This window comes from Coturnix japonica, chromosome 2 (genome assembly GCF_054131305.1).
Source record: "Coturnix japonica strain WE chromosome 2, WE-NBRP24, whole genome shotgun sequence".
Lineage (NCBI taxonomy): Eukaryota > Metazoa > Chordata > Aves > Galliformes > Phasianidae > Coturnix > Coturnix japonica.
Window position 1 is genome coordinate 66,162,449 of NC_140664.1, and position 20,396 is coordinate 66,182,844.

The 20,396-nt window shown below is 40.5% G+C and overlaps 1 protein-coding gene across 7 annotated transcripts in view; it reads right to left on the reverse strand.

The window, feature by feature from the left end:
* The window catches only part of NFATC1 (nuclear factor of activated T cells 1), a 111,354-nt gene that overhangs the window by 2,739 nt on the left and 88,219 nt on the right, over positions 1–20,396 (reverse strand). The gene's annotated exons all lie outside the window — the stretch shown is intronic.

The window sequence follows — 20,396 nt, forward strand, 5'->3', positions numbered from 1 at the left end:
TTATTAACATGCTAAATACTCAGTAACACCAGACATCACAAGAACAGCAGCATCCTGGATAATTGATTGCATCAAACATATTTAACATTTTCAATCACTTACATTTCCTCTAGAATTGGCTCTGAAAAACAGAGAGAACCACAGGAAATCACAGAATCAAAAGAGCCCTTTGGAACGTACGTTAGTCATCGTATGTGCTAATGGCTCAAAGCTGTCAGCTGAACTGGGCATTTGAGCAGCAATGCCTGGGTAGGATATGATTTCACATCTACTATATGCCAGCATTAAAACAAAACAAAACAAAAACCTCATGTGTGCTTGCCCATTCCCCATAGCTGGTAACATGTATAAATGCATAAACCCCTTTCATAGTGCCCAGCACACATGGACATACAGCCTTTGCTCCCATCTGCACAGACACGTAGGAAGAGCGAGAACATTAAAACCCTTGGCAAGAGTTAGAGAAAAGATTCAACAAGGTCCACTATCACAGCATCAGACCGTCAGACTTCATCTTTGCTGATAAAGTGATGTTTTCTTTATTCACGAGCCTTCTTTCATTCTTTTCTCCCTCCCCTGTAGATCATCAAGCAATAGTTTCCCACACTCACATTATTTCCATTTATCAGCTTGTGATTTTTGGCAGATGGACAGGAAATGACAGAACCTGGCAAAGGTCGTCTACAGTGGACTACACATCATCCCTTTTATTTCCACCCCACCTCCCTGCAACGACTGCCACCACCTGATTTACATGAAGATAGATGAAATGCCATCAGCAATGCTATCACCACTTCTGAGTGAGAGATGCTGGGAGTGGGAAACACATGCTCACGTCATGGAAGTGCCACGGAAAAGCCCGAGTTTTCCTTTGCCTGGGGCTGCTGTTCACAGCCATCCAGATAAGTCCATCTGTTTACAGGAAAAGACCAAGCCTGCCTAAAACCAACTTCCTGAAACAAGTGGTTGTTTTTTATTTTATATATCTATATGTATATATTTTTATATATGTATATTGCCTATTTTGTTATTTTAGCTCATGAATCAATCAGGATTAATGTCACAGTTCCTGGCCAATGCAACCACTTCTGCCAATGCCATACTTAGAAAGGAAATATTAGTTGCACTTGTAACTAACTACATATTTATGGCAGCAGACTAAGAGCACCATGGAAATGAGATGTAAAGACAAAGCAGTTCAGGAGAGTGTTGCAGAGTTTATCTTTAGTATTGCTGAACAGGGGAAGCAAATTTAAGCAACCAGCCATTCTCTGTGACAAAGACTGCCCTGCCATCCGAACACAGCAAGAAATGCCACCCCACTTATGCGCTGCAAGGTGTCGGACAGCTTCCTGAACTGAATCTTTACCTTGAATGCAAACAGTGCACATTTTCTGTGGGACAGTTCTTCCATGATGCTTTTGTACAGATAGATTATTTGATAACCTTCTCAAACTAACATTGGGTACGAAGCAAAACTTGCAGTGATATCTTTGTGCTGAGTGTAACAGTAAAAACAAATCCTCATGTGGATCAGTCAGTATTACATTTTTTCCTAACTTTGCACCAAGTTACTGATTTCTGTTCCACCAAATAAAATTAGGATACTATTCAGGGCAATTATCAGACTCTGTATATGATTAAAGACATTAGATAACAAATTTTCACAATGTTTCTATACAATGTGAAAGTAAAGTATCACTACTGTGCGGACAGGCAGGTGGAGAAACAGAGGTGATCACTACCACAGACAGCGTTTGCATTCAGGTATCTCAAATCTCAGGCTAAATGCTTGGACATAAGCTGAGGTGCTCTAGATTTGTTCAATAAAATTCTCACATATAATATTCCCCAGACTAAGAGCACAAGATTGTCCCTGCTAAAGCGTTTAGAAAAAGTATTTTGGAAGCAACTTGGTGACACAAACACCTAAGAGCTGGAAGTCCATCACCAAAACCAGCTTAGGCCCTTATAGGCAGCATTTCCAGCCCCGCTAGCTGTCCTCAGATGAATTGTCTGGCACTCAAGCCTTGTAGACATGACTTACTCTAGAGGTGACTTTTCATCTGGGAGCCCACCTGCCTTGGTCCACTGCTCATGCTCTCCAGCTCTCAGCAGCCAGATAAAGCTGTCATCAACTTGTAATTTGGTCATTGACACCAACAGGATACAGATTGGATCTTTGGCTTTATTGTTCATTTTTATTATATACTTCATAACAGGTGAATTTCTGCAATCTTGATGACTAAGTTAAGTTTGGTGTTCTCACATAACAACATCTGATGACTTTTCAACACCAGTCACTACAAAATGACAGTGTTGAACTGAAGTGTAGCCATTGCCGACAGATCTCAGAGTCAGATTAGTTATGAGTATGCTCAACATCAACTTAATCCACATTGGCTCACAGATAGCAGGGCTGAGACACAGGTCACTGATGTTTCTTCCCCTTTACCCACCATTGCACTTCAGATGCAAAAATTCCCAATAGTGAAATGGAAACAAAGTCACATAGACAGACAAAGTGCAAGCCTCAAGTGGGCGAACAGGTAACTCAGCAAAGCAGCTGATACTGTAGAGGGAAACTGCTCACAGAGAGTGCAAAACACAAGAGCTGAAAGGGGAAGTGCGCCTAGAGCGGGCTTCCCCATGCTGCCCACCAAGGCACCTGAAGCTGGAAGGAAATGCCTCCAGAGATGAGGAGCCTACAGAACAGGCAGCAGGCACACGTGGGCTGTGCATTGGGTGAGGCTCTCTGGGCTCATCTTGAGACATGAAACCTGTCTCCTACAGCACTCACACGAAGATGCTCCACTCTCACTTCAGGAAGTTGGGCCAAAAATGCACTTTAGTCAAAATAACATGAAAATCTGGATTACATTTCTCAAATACTTTCAGTTTAGACACAGAATTGTCTTCAACGTTTTTTTAATTGTGAATTTCTGGAAAATTTACTCCTTTTATACTCTAAATTTAATTAACCCTGCTGGATGTTAAGGGAAATGTTTTATTTGGAAATTCTGTTACTGAAAGACTGATTGTTTGAAACATCCTGTATGTCCATCTGGTCTGTATCTGACAACTGCCAGAAGTCAAGTATTCAGGAAAGAGCACAGGAACCAGGCATGCCTCCAGTGATGCTTTCTTTAACACCCTTACGCCACCTGAGTGCTGGAGGGCTTCAGGAGTAAGAGGAGCTCTGGGTCCTTCTTTCTTGGGAACTTAGATGGTCTTTCTTTCATGAAATTCTCTAATAGTCTTCCAAACCTGTTCTGGCCTTTCTGGTTTCCTGCAGCAATGTTCAACAGTTCCAGTTGAAGGATGTGTTGATGGAAAAAGTACTTTCTCTTGTTTTAAATTTGCTTCTCAATAGCATCGTTCATGTGCCATGTGAACAAGTTGGTTGCTTCCTGTTCAGCATTACATTTGCCATCCATCAATCTTTCCCCGTAGTATCCTCAGGGCTCTGCTTGGTCCTGTAGGACCAAGAACTAAGAAAGGAAAAGTATATTGTTGGTGCAGAGAAAATAATTTATATTTTTCTCTTTGGTCCTGCATTACTAACAAAATGTTTATTAAAAAAAAGTAAATCAAAGGGAATCAGCTGCCTTGAATGATCTAGTTTTGGCTTAAAAACCTGTCACTACAACAGGATTGTGTGTGAAACACAGAACAGCAGCACTCAACGCAAGCAACATTTTGGCCTGGTTTTAAATTTCTTTTCTAAAACAAATGCTGGTCTTTGATCCAGCAGTGCTTGGATATATTCATATCAGTAGTACTATTCCAAGAGTAGTTATGTTTTTCAATGAGTGTAATGTTTTTCAAAAAATAAGGTGGCAAAGTTTTTACACTCATTTTTAAAACATAAACTGAGTATTCATAATCCTCGGTATTATTCTTGTGGGAGAGGAAGGGCATTGTTGCTTTTGTCACTAAAACCTACAGTTCCCCACAATGCCTTCCCACAACTGATATTTTCCATTGTCATGTTCAGCTTTTCCACTGATACAAAATCAAGAAGTAATAGTGCTGAGAAATGCAGGTAACATGTGACCTCTCTACCTGTCAAGGCGTCTGAAAGCGGAACCTTTCCTTTTCTAAACAGCAGATGCCACAATAGCAGGATGTGGTGAGCTGTTACACCCCATTTTAGTTTAATGTGGAGATTTTTTTTTTCTTGTGTTTAATTTCTCTTAAAAATGCCCTTGCAATGGAATTTTTTGCTTAACTAATAAGCAAAATCAGTGACTTACTGATGCGACAGTTTGGGTTCCTGCACAAAACAGGACAACCAGATATATCTGAATAATTCCGGATTCCAAATTTAGATGTGAACTTCAAGGAAATTGAATATTTTTAACATTTGGTGGCTATACATGGATTCTAATGACTGGATAAAGTTCAAAATTCTACAGAATTCTGCTATCCTATCTGATGACTAATTTGACTATGAGTAGCCTTATGGATTTTGGTTTTAATAAAATAACTGTTCCTTTGAGACGCAGTTCTGCCTTCCATCTTAGATATTGATACCACTGAAAACAAAGAAGTTACAAGGTCAGAAGGGCAAAAAGTGGAGAGAAGCTACTTTGCTCTTTGGGCTATACAAAGATGAGAGTCTGGAAGACTTAGCCATGTGTCATTTCATACTCCTACAGGGAAATGTTCCCAAGAGTCTGAAAAAAAAAAGAAAGGTAAACTGAGAGACATGATTGAAACCACAATTATAAATAAATGTGCCTACAGTTTTGGGAGGGAATGTTGGCACTCTGAAAATACATCCTGTCTATCTCTGTTCATGTTGTTAACGGTGATAATCCCTCTGGCTGCACTCTTGAGCTTCTGCACTATGAATTTACCAATATTCTTACATGGAAATGATGTTTGCCTAGTAGATCCACAGGTGTTCCTCTCCCACGCTTTGAAAGGCAGTGTGGCAGCACTGGCCTCTACTGCACTGTCCCGAGGAGTGGTCTACGCTCCAGTCTGACCTTCCTGTAGCTCCCATTTTGCCAGGTAGATTAAAGCCTAATTTAAACAAGAAGCAGGTCCTTTCTTAACTGTATGAAATACAAAAGTGCTCTCTATTCACAGAAGTCTTTATTGCACAAACAACAACCAAACAAAAAGACCCACACCTTTTAAGTAATCTTGAGGGGCTTCTGGAAGAGAAACTCTGATGTTAATATGGATCTTCCACTTTCACCCATTACTTTTCTCTCCTTTTTTAATTAAGGCTCTGGTGTCTGGTTAGCATAAGCCTCGAACTGTTCACATATCACACCCCAAAGACTGTAAGTCAAAGATCATCTTTGACTTCAATTCACTTCTGCAGCGTCCCACAGAGGTTTGGACAATGAGTATGCATAATGGTGCTGTGGGCTGCTCTTAGCTCTTGCGTTCCTTTTCAATAGTACACTTTACTTGCATCCTGCCCTTACTGCACGGAATTCATCCAGAGACTGTCAGGTCACTGGGAGAAGAAAGAAGTCCAGTGGAGGTTTCCAGAGGAAAGTCTTCAGGGCTCATATTCATTGGGAGAGTTTCCGCTGTTCTCCACTGCATTCTTCTTTATGTAGTGTGATAAAGGTGAAGCCAAATAGCACTGAAAGGTTTGGAGCACAGCAGACTCCTTGTGATTAATAGCATACGCACATCTGCTTGTTTCTACCAGACAATGATGGTGTACACTCAGTGCTATGAAGGCACTCTTCATTCAGGCTGTTTTCATAGAATCAAAGGATGGCTTGGGTTGGAAAGTACCTCAAGGATCATAAAGTTCCAACCACCCTGCTACAGGCAGGGTTGCCAAATGCAAGATAAGCACTAGATGAGATTGCCCAGGGCCCCATCTAGCCTGGCCTTGAACACCTCCAGGGATGGGGCATCCACAAGCTCTCTGGGCAACCTGTTCCAGCACCTCATCACATCACCATCCTTTCAGTAAAAAAAAACTTACCCCTGATCTAAATCTCCCTTCCTTTTGTTTAAAACCATTCCCCCTTGTCCTATCATTATTTACCAGTTTTAGTTTCTCATTGGTGGGAACAGGCAAGGCACCCCCACAACTGACAGATCAACTTTTCCTTGTTACTTCTTGAGCACCCGTGACCACTGTAGACCACTGTCTCCATGATGGAGCAGAACTGAAGCAAAAAGATCAGAATAATGTAATGCTCTCTCACCAAAAAGGAACAAAAAGTGACCTGCTCTGCTCTGACTGGTGCACTCATCATGGAAAATACAAAAATACCAGCTGCATCTTTCAAGATACAAGTGTGAAAAGCCTGTGTGAATAATACTCTTCGTTGCTCAAATGGGCAGAACTAAGCAACCAATGCAATGCCATGTTTGAACTTCATGGCCTGGCTCTGGTCAATCTGCATATCTCTGTCTCACATTTGAACAATCTTCAGAAAAGAGGAGCAGTCCAGGTAGCAAAACTGTCTAATTTTTGACTTTCAATAGAATCTATTAGTGTTAGACAAGACTTACAACTACAGAGGCTTCCAGGCCAGTGACATCCTCATGTACTGCGTTGCACAGTGCAAACATACCCCAAAGTGCTTTGCCTCCAATGGTTCACTGGCCACAAGCATCTTGGAGAAAGAACCACGTTTTCTTCTCCATTAGGCACATCTCTGAACATGCTGTCACTATGTAGCATATGAATGGTGATACAGAAACACAATTCTGGAGGGAGTTTGACATTAACATAATGCTACCAGTAACGTAGTGTGACATTCACTTTGATGTCTTCAATTACTGCCCTGAAGTTTTTCCACAAATGATGACACACCTTGCTCCATCAAGCTTCTGTGCTTCTGTAAGCCCTTTTATTTCAGAACAAATGCCAAATATTAGCATCACTTAAGAGGAATTCAAATTCACTACTGAATCCAGATCACATGAGTAGTTTTTATCTGGGTCCCTACTTACCCTCTACTAATAAACATCTCTTCTCTTACACACACAAGTTGCAACAGACAATACAGACTTATTACTTAAGTCACTGAAAAAAAGAGAGTTGCCTTATACAACTTCTAATTTCAAATCAACTACTATGCTAAGAATTAAAAAAAAAATCATAAAGGAGAGAGACAAATTCCTGAGATGCCAGTTTGAAATGCAAAACTATAGATTGTGTTAAAGCTCACTGACTTAAAACTGAAACAAAACAAGTTCTGTGAAGTTATGGAAAATATAACTTCACATGTTCCACAAGAAGTCAGATCTTGTATTATCTCAGGTGTCCTGAATGTGTTAAAACCTTAAACTTATTTTTATCTGTTTTACCATAATAAACCATCACCACAGGCCATGCTATTTTTGGAGACTGAGAACGGGACAGTGGAGCAAGTGAGTGACAGCAAGTAGCAAGTTTTTTATAAAGCATGATCCTCCCATACGAATGTAAGCTTGACAGGATGAAAGGTATTGTGCTTAACAGACAATAACATCCTACCTGCTCTGTCCTTTGCCTTGTTTATCTCAGTACCTCCAATCCCCCTTAGCTACCGATCTGTGGAGGGGTGAGGATCCTCACTGCAGCGTGGTGACAACACTGTGGCAGTGGTTTGACTGTGGCTCTTGACTAGGTACTCAGCATGAATCTCATCACACTGCACTCTGGGTATGGACTGTTCATGTCTCCCATAAGCAACCCTGCCAATATCCTGCACCTCCTGTTCTGCATATACTTAGGGCTGAATCCCTGGCTGCTGGTAACTAACACAGGAGTCAGCTGAGAGGCAGTGATTCTCAGAACAGTGGGTTTGAAAACTTATACTGTTTTTATGGAAGTGCTCACCATTCAGCATTTAAACCAAAGAATCTGAGTCTACAGGGAATTTTTCAGTAGCTCTCACTGAGGTTATCCTTGACTGAAGCTGTTGGGGTCTGGGCTGCACAGGGGCCGCAGGACTAGGCCTGCTATGGTACAAGCCACATTTGACACATACATGCACGCATGAGGGAAGGGCTGGGAAACAGACCACATTTTAACCAAAATTATGTGTTTACGTTCCTAAGAGCATCTGTAAGGGAAACAAAACAGACGTGCTTTACATTTTACGCAAAATTTCCGCACGACAGAAGAACTATGCAAATACTACCTAAGACAGCCAAAACCTGAAGTCAGTATTGCTGGAAGCTTTGTGGGTATGAGAGAGGAAAAATAAAGGGAAAGCAGACACTGTTTTGCTAGAAACAAAAGAAATTTGCCCCTCTTGTGTGCAACACAATAATATGAACTCGCTGTGTGCAACACAATAATATGAACTCACTGTAATGATCAGCGTTACTTTCCAGTTTAGTGCCCAGCAGTAAAATAATACTGTCAGATGCTGGTGCTCAAACTCACGAATGATGACCCAAAGCATGACAAGAGTGTATTCAGAATCGACAGAAATTGAAAGCAATTCTTCATTTGCCTGTTCTTAGCCTCCAGTCATCTCAGGCAGCATTTGTCAAACCTCAAACACAGCAAAAGGAAACAACTTCTTTTTACTCTCATAATTCTGATCCTATCCCATTATGGTAACCATCCCCTCCCCAGTGCTGTCTACCAGGGAACCTCCTTCCCTGCAGGGTGGGGGGCCTCCAACATGCATGGATCAGCCCTCAGTGCTGGCTCTGGAACATGCTGCTATAAGTTGCACATGAAGCTTACGCCACTTGGCTTGAGAGAAACAATGATGCTGTTGACATACTCGGGCACTTGGAGACACTTTGCTCACCATTTCTGGATCAGTTTATCATTTCTAGCATTTCCATTTTACATCTAAATTATGCACTGGGAAAAGTACTTTCTGTCTAGTTTAAAGAGCTTATCAAGAAATCTCCAACCTCAGTGCTACAAAGACAGCTGAGGACGGTTATGCTAAGAAAATAATTGATCTTTATTTCTCAGATTCAGTAGGAAGGGTTTTCTCTGCCTTCAGAAAAAATGACAGATTAGCTTTAGAAAAAAAATCTGGAGGTACAGTAGGAAAAAGGGGAGCAAGAGAGGATCCAGAATCTGGTTTCAGAGTGTTAAAAAGACAAATAAGACTGAATTTCCATATTGATTATACAATTATAAATCTTTATAGAAGCTTTTCCAGCATTGCACATGAGCAATTCATCAAAGCATATTAGGTGCCAGAAAAGTTGCATTCAATATAAAGGGGTCATTAAGTTTCTTGTAATTGCACATTACTGAAACTTTTGCTAGTTCTAAATCAAACAAATGGGATGTGCACATATGATCTTAAATTGACTTTATGGAATAATACTGTGGCCCCTTGTGATCATTTGGAATCCTCCAAAATAAGCCACACTGCACTACTTTTTACTCATGTTCAAATAAAGCAAAGAAATAATAACTGGAGGGAAGAATGACACCTTGGGGTCATGCACGGGCGCTTGCTGAGCACCCTTTTCTTTCCACAGCAGATAATCCCTGAAAGAGTCAGCTCCTTTTCCACTGAATCAACCTCGAAGTCTGACAGACATCAGTCAGTGGGAGAAGCATTGAGCCTCAACACTGGAAACATCCTGGAGACAAGTTAAAAGATACAAAAGAGTGTATCTGGTCTGATTCTGAGTAAGGAGGGTGTTGGGTTTTTCAGGAACTGGACCCTACTTGCCCCATTATCATCACCATCATCAGCACCTTTTTCCTTTATAAACCATTTCATCAGCAAACCTCAAGATGCATGCAGAACAGAAAAGATCAATGTGAAGATGAAAGACCAATGTCAGTATCATTATATTTACCTTCTAGCAAAGTGGGTACCAATGCAAGGGCAATGCTAGGGTGCTCTATAATCTATAATGTGTCTGTGTGCATCTCTGGGAGCAGTGGGAAATGTTATGAGCCCAGATTGGGCCACATTCCCACACAGCCTGCTACAAAGGCTGAGCTCTGTTTTACAGCCCCAAGCTCACAGGGCTTTTTGCTCAAGAAGATACAATGATGGATGCGATGTGACTCACAGAGCAGCCACACTCTGATGATGGGAGAGGAAGGTTGGGTGGGGTTGACAACATTTTTAAGACCAAGGTGCGTCTGTCAGTTTTACACCTCACTACACTAGGAGGCGGCCTTTTCTTGATAAATTCACATTGTTTTCCAGTTTCTCTGGGAGGGTTTGAGCCAACAGTTGATACCATGGATCTATACTTGGGGCCCTTTGATGCAAGCAGAACCAAGGGAGAACCTAGACGTTCCTGAGTTGGTAACCACCAACAAGGTGTTATGAAGTGTTTTGTCCAGTACAGGAGACACAGCAATGAAAGCTATCACATTTAGGCAGCTGCTAAACACTCATACTGCTTTGATGCTAAAGCTGCCTATAGCAAGCAGCTTAAATTAGAGCAGCTGGAAGAATACTCTTATTTACACGTGGTCCCAGAGTGACAGAGCTGCAAATATGGCAAAACATATTTTCTCCTCCTCCTCTCTCCCACACACTGTGTTAAGCCACAGAACTGCTCTTCAGAATGGATTGATAGAGAAAGGTCAACAGACAACACCAGGCACAGCTGCAGGAGTCCAGTAAGAATCACAAGTGCATTCCCAGGGAAGGAGAAACTTTTCCCCTTTCCAGCTTGATTCATGCCACAAAAGCTGTGCTGAGCTCAGTGTTCACCACTAGAGAGAACCTCCGAACTCAGCTGTGGGCCTGCAGATGTGTAATATTTGGCTAAGCATTCAGACACAACGCTGTGATGGGACCCCGCAAGCTCCTGAGCTTGCTCAGGTCACGCTTCAGTCTCTGGGCTTAGGCTGGTGCCCTAACACAGTAAAGGGCATTTAAGTGATGTAACAAAAGGAAAAACGTTAACTGCAACAAAGTTTTGGATGAAAGGCTGCACAAGCTGATTGCTGTTCACTCTGCACAGCAGCCTTTCCAGCGCACCACACCTTCTGTAAAGCTGTTACGCGAAACAAATGATTATCTCCAGTAGCTTCCATCTACACACATTTTTGAAATACTTTCATTCCAAACTGTTTTGTGAGGAAACATTATAAAGGATGGAAACCTGGCAGTCAGTCGGATGGAAACCTCTGTTTCCATTTTACAGAATAGGAAAAAAAAAAAAAAAAACAACGATAGAAAAATACCTAACATTAGCTACTAAGTAGGGAGATAAAAGATAACTGGAGGCTAGTGTCGGGGAGCACTCTGGGGCTGCATGCATATACCTGCATTTGGACAAGCTTCTGAAGGGTGGGTCGGAGCTGTGTTTGCCACATAAACATCTGGTTAGAAACTGGAGTTGGACAGGCAAAAATTCTGTTTTCTTAAAAACTCACAAAATAAATACCTTTCCTCCCTCCCTTCCCCCCACCAAAGCACGGATGAAAGGCTTCTCTGGTCAAGACACAGAGCAAATATTTACAGGTACTGGGGAGACACCATTTCCTCCCTTTAGGCTTCAACCTAGTGTCTGCCACATAATTTCATCCATTCAATGATTTTTATTTTCCAGCCATCTGCCAAGAGGAAATAACTTTGCTGTATTGGGAGTCTGGGAATCCTAGAAAACAATCTTAAATCCATAAAATAATAGAAGTGCAGTTTTACTGAGCTGTTCAATTCTATTCTGATTTTTATTACAATGTCAACAAGAGTTTAATTTGTTTTAAAGTTTAGGTTCTTAAATCTGAGTGATATACAGTAGTTTACGGCTTGCTGGCAACAGCTACTGTGGAAAAAAAAAAAAAAAAGGAAAGTGCATATAAAGGCAGTTCTAAGTTTGACATTGTGAAAGCAGGGAGCAGTGCCAAGAGCAGCAAACAGCATGGCTTTCCCAATCCTGGCTGGCTTTAGGGACTGCTTGCTATTGACATCAGTCGCTATGGGATACATTTCCCTGCTCTAACAAATTTCATCTGGAGACTGTAATTAAAACAGAAAAGTTTCAAAGTATAATTTCTTTCCCTAAAACATTTACAGATGTTAACTAGGTTGCTAATGGTGTGAGATGTCTGTGGGCAGAAATCTTCCTCCTTATCTGCTGTGTCAGAGTAAGATTTACTTATTAAAACCAGTCGTGAAGGTAGTGTTTTATCTGTGTGTGTCACTGTGGGTGGGGTGGTGGTGGTACTGGTGGTCGTTTTTTTAAGCCTCTAGATGAACTGAAAGCTTAGGAGGTGTTTTTTCTTTATCATTTCCTCTTCTTCTTTTTTATTATTATTTGGAAGTCATCTCCAAAGTTAGCTTGATTGGAAAAGTGAAGGTATTGAATGTGGCTAGCCTAGCAGCTGTCTTTGCCTAGCAGCTAAGAATTACCCTTTCTGAGCTTTACAATTATAATAATAATAGTAGCTGTAATAATAATAATAGTAGCGGTGACGTAAATTTCTTGCTCCAGTGACTTTTCATCAGTCCCTTTAGCTGGTACCTCTTCCTAAGCACTGCTAAAAGCATTCATGGGAGCACACCAGACAAAGGGGAAACCACTCCGCTGTAAGCATACACAGGACACAAGCAGGAGAACACAGGGGTGGCTGAGCAGTAAGGATGCAGCTCCTTGGGAGCAAGGGGTTTCTCTAGCAGTGAAGGCAGGTGCTGCTCATGTACCAGCTGTATCCCTGTGCAGGCTGTGTGCCTGCTGGGCTGCACAAAGGGCTTGTCCCTCCCCAGCACCTCACAGAATATGATGGCTGGCACATGCAGCCCAAGCATGGCTGGCTGCTCAGGCATTCCTCCTGCACTCCCCTGCTTGTTTATTTATTTCTTTATTTCTGTAACTGCCTTTGATTGGAGCCAGAGCCTTCAGCAAATCAGAGGAATTTCTAGATTTTTCTGAGTGCTGTGAGCTCTTGCTGTTTTCCGGTACCTACTTCCTGCCATATCTAAAATAACAGCAGCTGCATGGGGCTGATAGAGAAGTGCTCCAGGGGACAAATTCTCACAAATGGGGTGGGAAAGAAAAAAAAAAAAAGAAAAAAAGAAAAAAGAAAAAAATAAGAGACAGTTATTAGGGAGCTGATAACATGAACAGCCAGCATCAGATTCATTGTTAAGAGTTGATAGTACTGTAGGCTGTGGATGTTGTTGTCAGAACAAAACAATCCCTGTAAAATGGTCATGGGAATGATAAGTCTCCATGTTTACTGGGATAACAGAGGTAGCTTTACAGCACTTGTCCTATTGTATGGAGTATCGGGCCTCGATTAGCTAATGTCTCCAAGGGCCAGATAAGCCAGGATGAATGTCCTGTGCTAGAAGCTTTCATGCTTTCTCTTTGTCGTGGCTATCTATGGATAGCTGCAATAGAAAGCCTTGCTCACATAAAGAAAGCCCCCACATCAGAGACAAACATTACAGAAAATGGAAAACTGATGAAATTATCCAGTTTTCCACAGAGAATGCATGGTGCAGTGTTGTCATTGTTTCATGATGGACTGCAGCACAAATGAGTGCAGCAACTCGGGAGACCTCTGTAGAGGCACCAATTGACCTGTTCTGCAATGCACAAAGTTTGGGCAGAACTTTTAAACTATTTGCCAGATATTGTTGTGAAACAATTGCTTAGTAACTGCTTACTCCAGGAGAAAAACGTCTCTTTGTTACCGGTGTAAAGGAGGACAGAAACAGGTGTGGTGCATTCATCCCCAATATACCCTATATTACACCCTATTTAGTGTGAGAGCATGGCGCTCTCTGAGCCCTTCAGCTTACACCATGTAACCAACACAAACACTGCTTTAAATATTAGCACACCCAAACAACCAAGAGGAGCCTGGTGAAGGTTCCTGAAACCTTTGCAAGTCAGTCACACTACATACACGATACAGACAGCATTTCTGATTATTGTATCAATGTTAACCTTTACATTTTAATGTAATAAAATCTTTTATTGTTGTGAACTACAACTTGTGTCTGCAACAGCTTTGGAGCCTTTACATTTTGACCCAGAATTAGAGTTTCTCATTTATATGCTGGTGTTCTTTTGTTGTTGTTTTTTTTTCTTCCTGAATAAGACTTTTTAAAGAACATTAAATGATAGGTTAACTTGTCTGAAAATAGGAGGTTGATCCAAAAAGCACAGAAGAATTTCTACTGATTTAATTGTCTTTGCATCAAGCCCTTAGTAAACACAGGCAGGCATGTGAAGTAAATCTACAGAAATACAGGGTACAGGTCTGAAGGCTTAGCAGGAAAGAACCACACACTGCAATGCAAATATGCCATTTTTCTGATTATCCCTTAACTATCACTTAAACTGCAGAATCAAAGAACTACCAAGGTTGGAGAAGACCTCCAAGATCATCTACTCCTACTGTCCATCTACATTAAATAATTGTTTTCATGTTGATATGCAAAAAAGGAAAGTAGATCAGTTGTCTTCTTTTGAATCACGTGCAATTTCTGATGTCAGGAGACCCATTTCTGATTCTCAAGAAGTACTTCTGATTTGGAAGAAGACAACTTTTCTGTAGTTACTTCACTGTGTTGGCTTTAATGCATACACATGCTGGCGTACTTTAACCATAGAGCCCTGCAGGTTCTAAATCATGTCTCTAGGCCTAAAAATCTTTCTTCCTCTTGCTTAGCTTGAATGAATAGTTCATCTGCCAATTTTCATTTGTTAAAAGGATGTTTTGCTACACAGTTCTTCCCTCCCCTACAAAAGGCTCCTTAAAACACAACTAATCTCTGGTTCATGTTCTGTTAGAAACATTTAGAATTACATGAAGTGGCCAAGTTTAGACATACCAGACAACTCTTTCTAGCCTAAACTCATAAAACCTTAATCTATTACAAACATTTCTTTTTTACCAAAGAAACACAGTCAACAATACAAAAAAACAAATTTGCATTTCAACTGAGAAAGTACAAGAAGTTATAAATGGTGAGGTACTGCCCAATTCTGTTTTAAAAACTGTTATGGCTATGCTATAATACATATGCAAGAATATATTAATGGCAAACTTGTCAAGGAATTTGGGAATAGGATTGATGAACTAGGTTAGACTATATCAGGTCACAGAAAGAGATTAATCTGTCATGAATTTTCAGCTTTTGTTCATAAAAGGGCAACCACAGTAAAGGTCAGAGACAGACTCAAGAGCAGCATCACAATTATTTACTGACATGAGACTGGAAAAAACAACACATAGCTTCAAGTAATGCAACTTGGACTTTAGACACGTATGAAAGAATGTTTCATTTTATGCAACTGATCATAGCCAAATATTAAAATCTTTTGGAAAAGCTCTACTTTTTCTTATTCTACAAACCAGGAATTAATTGTTAGTATACCATGAAATTCATGAAACCCATTCATACAAATTAATTTACTTTAGTGATTTCTGCTGGCATATGAGAAACAAATACAAGTCTGTAAAGGAAAGAAAAAAGCTACACAGAAATGCCTGCTTGTACTTAAAAGTGAAGTAATCTCAAGTGAGGAGGTAGCTAGGAGAACCATCGCTGCAGACAGAACATTCATTCTTAAATAAGTACTAGTTATGAACAGGTAGAAATCAGTGCAGATGCACTGCATCCCAATGTACAAATGCTGATTTACTGTAGTTGTCTCTATCAAGAATAACTGAAAGTTTTCGCACACTAAGATTTTCATTTTGCAGGAGCAATGTGCAATCCAGATATCTTTTCCATTTTCTGAGAACTATTCATACTTAGACAATTGGAAGAATTCTTGCGATCATTTAAGACGTGGGGATTTCTAACCTGTTGGGGTGTTTCTCCTCAGCAAGAGCTTTTCACTAAAGCTCTTAGGGAACTAGACCTTAATCATCAACTGAAAACTTCTGGATCAACAGTTGCATTTGGTTGCTGCTCTGGTTTAAAATGTTGATGCTTCCCATAAGGAAACCAAGTGGTAGGGATGAGATGAGAGAGGGATTTTCTCTTTTATTTGAGTAAATTATTATTACTTTTTCTAAGTATACGAGTGATTTTGGTCTGGAAACACTTATAATTTTTTGATGAGATGCCATTCAGTCCAGGTGTTTTTCCCAAGTCTGTATTAAATATAGCTCTGGAAAATTCAGCAGATGTTTCAATTTTTTTCTAGATCCAAACTTCTTTTTGGCTACTACTTTGTCTTTATTTAAATAGTTGACTCTAATTGATTCTTCAATGCACTAATTCATAATGTGTTTTGAATCTTCTGTTAATTTACTTGCGACTTTGCTATTATTTCCCATGATTTAACACGTCCTGTTTTAGAACATCCATCAAAGTCAATGGAAATTTTTTTCATGGCATTTTGATCACATCCTGACTGTAATTTTCATGCCATCTTTCTAAGGTTGCAAAGTAAGGGGATTTCCTGTTTTATTCTTCAATCATATAACCTTGAAAATAAACTTTTAAAAACCCTTCTCTGCCTTGTCAAAAACCAATCACTTTCACTCCTTCTAGCAATATTATTTTCTCTGCATAATTTCTATTGGGGGAAGAAACAATGAAAAGTTCTTTCTCTATTTTTTTTCTCTGATTTTATTTGTTTGTTTGTTTGTTTGTTTGTTCATTTATTTTAAGAATGCCCTGCTATGTTTTAAAGAAGTCTTAATATAAAAGATTCTCACTAAGTTCAGGTGGTGTGACTGCATCTACTGGAAGAGTACTCAGCATCCCCTTGTATTTTACCATATTTTTGAGGATTTGTGGGCTTCCTGCAGGAGTTCTCTCCACTCAGTGTTAATTCCAAAGCTGGCTCCCTGGCAATAAAGGACAGAGATAATTCCCATGGAAATGCCTCAGTGGAGCTGCCCCTATACAGTGTAATAACCTCATTGCAGACCAGTATTGACATCAGACTGCTGCTTCATGAGCTTTTTTTGTTTTAGGTCTCATTTAACCTGCTTAAGGTTAATGCTTATTTCATCATTTCCTTTCATTCTTCTCAGCTGGTAAATTATTTTGAGGCAAAACAGAGCATACTTTAAATATACTTCCATATGGTACGCAAATCCTGGGCTACTAATACTCATTTCTACTATTTCAGTTTTAAACAAACTTCTCTCACATACAGACTCCCCTTTTCTCCTCTTCTTCCAAAATTCAACTTTTCTCTTTCTTTTTTTTTTTTTTGTTTTTGTTTTTCCTCGAACAATCATGCTGTATTTGACTTTCCTCTCATTTATCTTTTTTCTCAAGCCTTCTTTTGTCCTAGGTATCTCACCAAGTAGTTTCACAGACATATTATACATCTGTAACTTTCAAATGTGCGCTAACCATTTCACAGAGTCATGAGAAAGCTTCCCTTTTCCTGTGTGTGTTCCCCATGTCAATGCGTATATATTGCCTTTGTTGCAAAAGATGATTTCACATTGCCGTGTCCTTCCAAAACCTTATTCCTCAACTTCAGGACAGCTGGTTCATCATTAGTACTTTAGTTTACCACATTTGAGACTCTGAATACCACTAACCCAAAGACATACCACTATAAGGGGAAGCTGCCTGGACAAGTAGTTAAGGCTTATGCAGATGCAGTGAGATGAAAGCCCTCAAGCAACTAGCTGAGTTCCAAGCGCAGCCTGGAATGTGGTGGAACACAGCTAGGACTGGAAAAAAGCCAGCTAAGAGAGAGGAGTTCTTGATCAGTTGGTTCAGTTTTCCAAAAAGAATAGCTGGATAACAAACACTTAAATGCCTGAAAATCATTCATCAACAGTGACAACTGCAGCTCAGAAGCATGTAACAGTATGGAGCCAGATTTCAGAGCTGCAAAGGGCATTTCAGTTCAGAAACTGAGCACAATGGAAGTCCCACAGAGTGGGCTTCTCCTCTTGACCTCACATTTCTAAGAAGTCCTACTTAAGAGTCACCTGCATGAGTGTCTCTCAACCAACTCTCATGAACTCTCAGACAACACACCTTAAAATAGGCAAAAGAATTAGCACACTACGTCTTATATCACATTACATACTGCATATGTATGCAACGTAGGTTGCTCCAAAAGTAATTTCTCTTATTTATTTCCATGGAAACCACAACGGATATAGGAAGCACAATAACACTATTGGATAGAGCAAACGTTCACCTACAAAACACTTTTTCAACATAGTCACCACCATTAGCTATGCATTTTCACCAGAGCCTGCATGCTGCACTTCTAAAAAACCTGCACCTGAGGAGGTGACCCGCTGTAGCTGTCACCACTGCTGAAATGCACCACTCCTGTCTCACTCTGCTCATGCCTTCTGTTTGGTCTCCATAAACATTCAGCAGGCATTGATGAATGTCCATGGGTGCAGTTTTTTCCATGGAGGAATTCAATGACATATATTTGCTTCACACATGCTTCCATGTCAGATGCCATTTTGTCAGACTGCCCCTCTGCTGTCGTCTGTCACACAGCAATAAATCGTAATGGAATACTGGCAGGAAGGTTCAGCCTCTACTATTATACTACCACCATCTGGCTCTGACATCGTGGGTCAACCTAATAAAATGGGAGGCATTACTTTCAGAGAAGTCCCTTGTATATGTGCACACTTATGTATACATATGCACACACACACACACATTACGTGTTTGTTTATGCATTTGCATATACAGGATAGAAATGAGTGTTTAAATAAATATTTTGCCTTTTTGCATTTTTGGAGGCTTCACCCATGACCCCAGAAGGCTTTTTTTTCTACTTCTTCAGTAGTTTGCACAAGAGTTTATTCACAAGATGGCAATGTAATACTTATTTCCCCCGAAGTACTAGAAAAAGAGCTGACTGCTACTCCTAGGTTATCAAAATTGGTTAGTTATGTCTATTGCAATATCTATCCTGGATCCACAAAGATATCAAAACAGGTATGAAACGGAATAAATCTTTGCCTTAGCTCCCACAGAAAGCTAACATCAAGAAAAATCTGGACAGCAAAGACACAAAGAATAAATCTTGTCTTCTGCATTCCCATATGAATGCAGAAGGCTAAAACTAAGTAGAAAAAATATTTGGGCAAAGGCAAAATGAGAGGAATGTTCTTCTACAAACATGATGCTTGGAAACACAAGTCAGAACTACATAAAGATGAAAGAATTTAGTCCACTAACTAACTGTACACTTTATTGGTCTGTATAATTGCTTCCCAAGACCATTCAAATGCACATATTCATGTGCTTAGGGCCAATAGAGTCCAGGATTTTTATATACTTTCAGGACCATCTCACTGCCTGATAATTGTCTTGTAGTAGGCTTGAAAGTATGGAAAGAAGGCCAACCAACCAAGCCAAGCCAGCAGACTGGGCCAGCTTTCTGGTTTTCAGACAAACCCAACCAAGCTGGTTAGCAAGGAATATGTCCATAGTTTCCTTATTTTTTAATTACCAATAGTTTCTGAGTATTTTTACCATTTAGACTTCACAGGCCTTTTCAGTTATAGAGGAGGAGGAGGGGAACATTTTGAGGGTCTGTTTTTTTTCACAAGCTTCCTCCCAGCCCAGTGATAAGCCTCATGTGGAAAGCACGTTCCCTCTTTGCTTGCAATCAGCACTAGCTCCTCGGAGGGGAGAAAATATCAGGAGCTGGGTAATCAAACAGCCTATTCTTGACAGTGATGGTCAAGCTATGAGCCCACAGTTGTCCAGCAGATGCAGATTGTGCAAATGACTGTGCAGCACGTGAATCTCCTAGAAAAATCTCCTTCTCTGCATGTCTATCTGTGACCAGATTGCAATGAATGCAGCTATTATGCATTTTAACTACCAGCCATATGCCTGGTCCTGTTCCCAATAAACCCAAAGGGAACAGTGTTATTGACTTAAGTGGGAGCAGAAGCAGGCCCTCTGCCACTCTGCAGTCTAGCAACATTACAGCTTGCTAACACTCAGCCAAGAGCCCTGTACGTGAAGTCAGTAAGTTTGCTCATGAGAGCACTTCCTCTGACACGTATATGTTTTCTGGGCTAAGTGAGAGAGTTGCTTCAGCCCAAGTCTTCTAGTTGCAGCAAAGGTCTCTATAGTACTCTCCATGTAGAAGAGAGATTCTGTAAAGCAACTTCCCCAGCAGTGTTTTGCCAGGAGGGATTCAGGACACGAGAGCACAGAGGCCATCCATGAGCCACACAGCCACACCTGGCCAGCTAACACTGCACAGCTCAGCAGAAAGGTTTCAAACAAACAACGTATTCCTAAAATGAACTGCATTGGAACAAAGCTTTCTCAAGAAGCTTGTGCTTCTGCAAGCCACATATTTTCCTTGGCGCTCCTCCAGGCTTAAAAGCAGATGTAAATGTTACAAAGGCTCAGATACAGCAACTTCTTCTCTGCTGAACGCCAAGGAAAACTTACAGAAAATAACCCACGAAACCCTTACCATTTGAATCAGCAATGCCAACAGCCATTATGACTGAAATAGGATAATGAAACAGACATGGAAGCTGGGGGCAGTTTTTTCCCTAGTTAATTGCACTGTGACTACAAGTG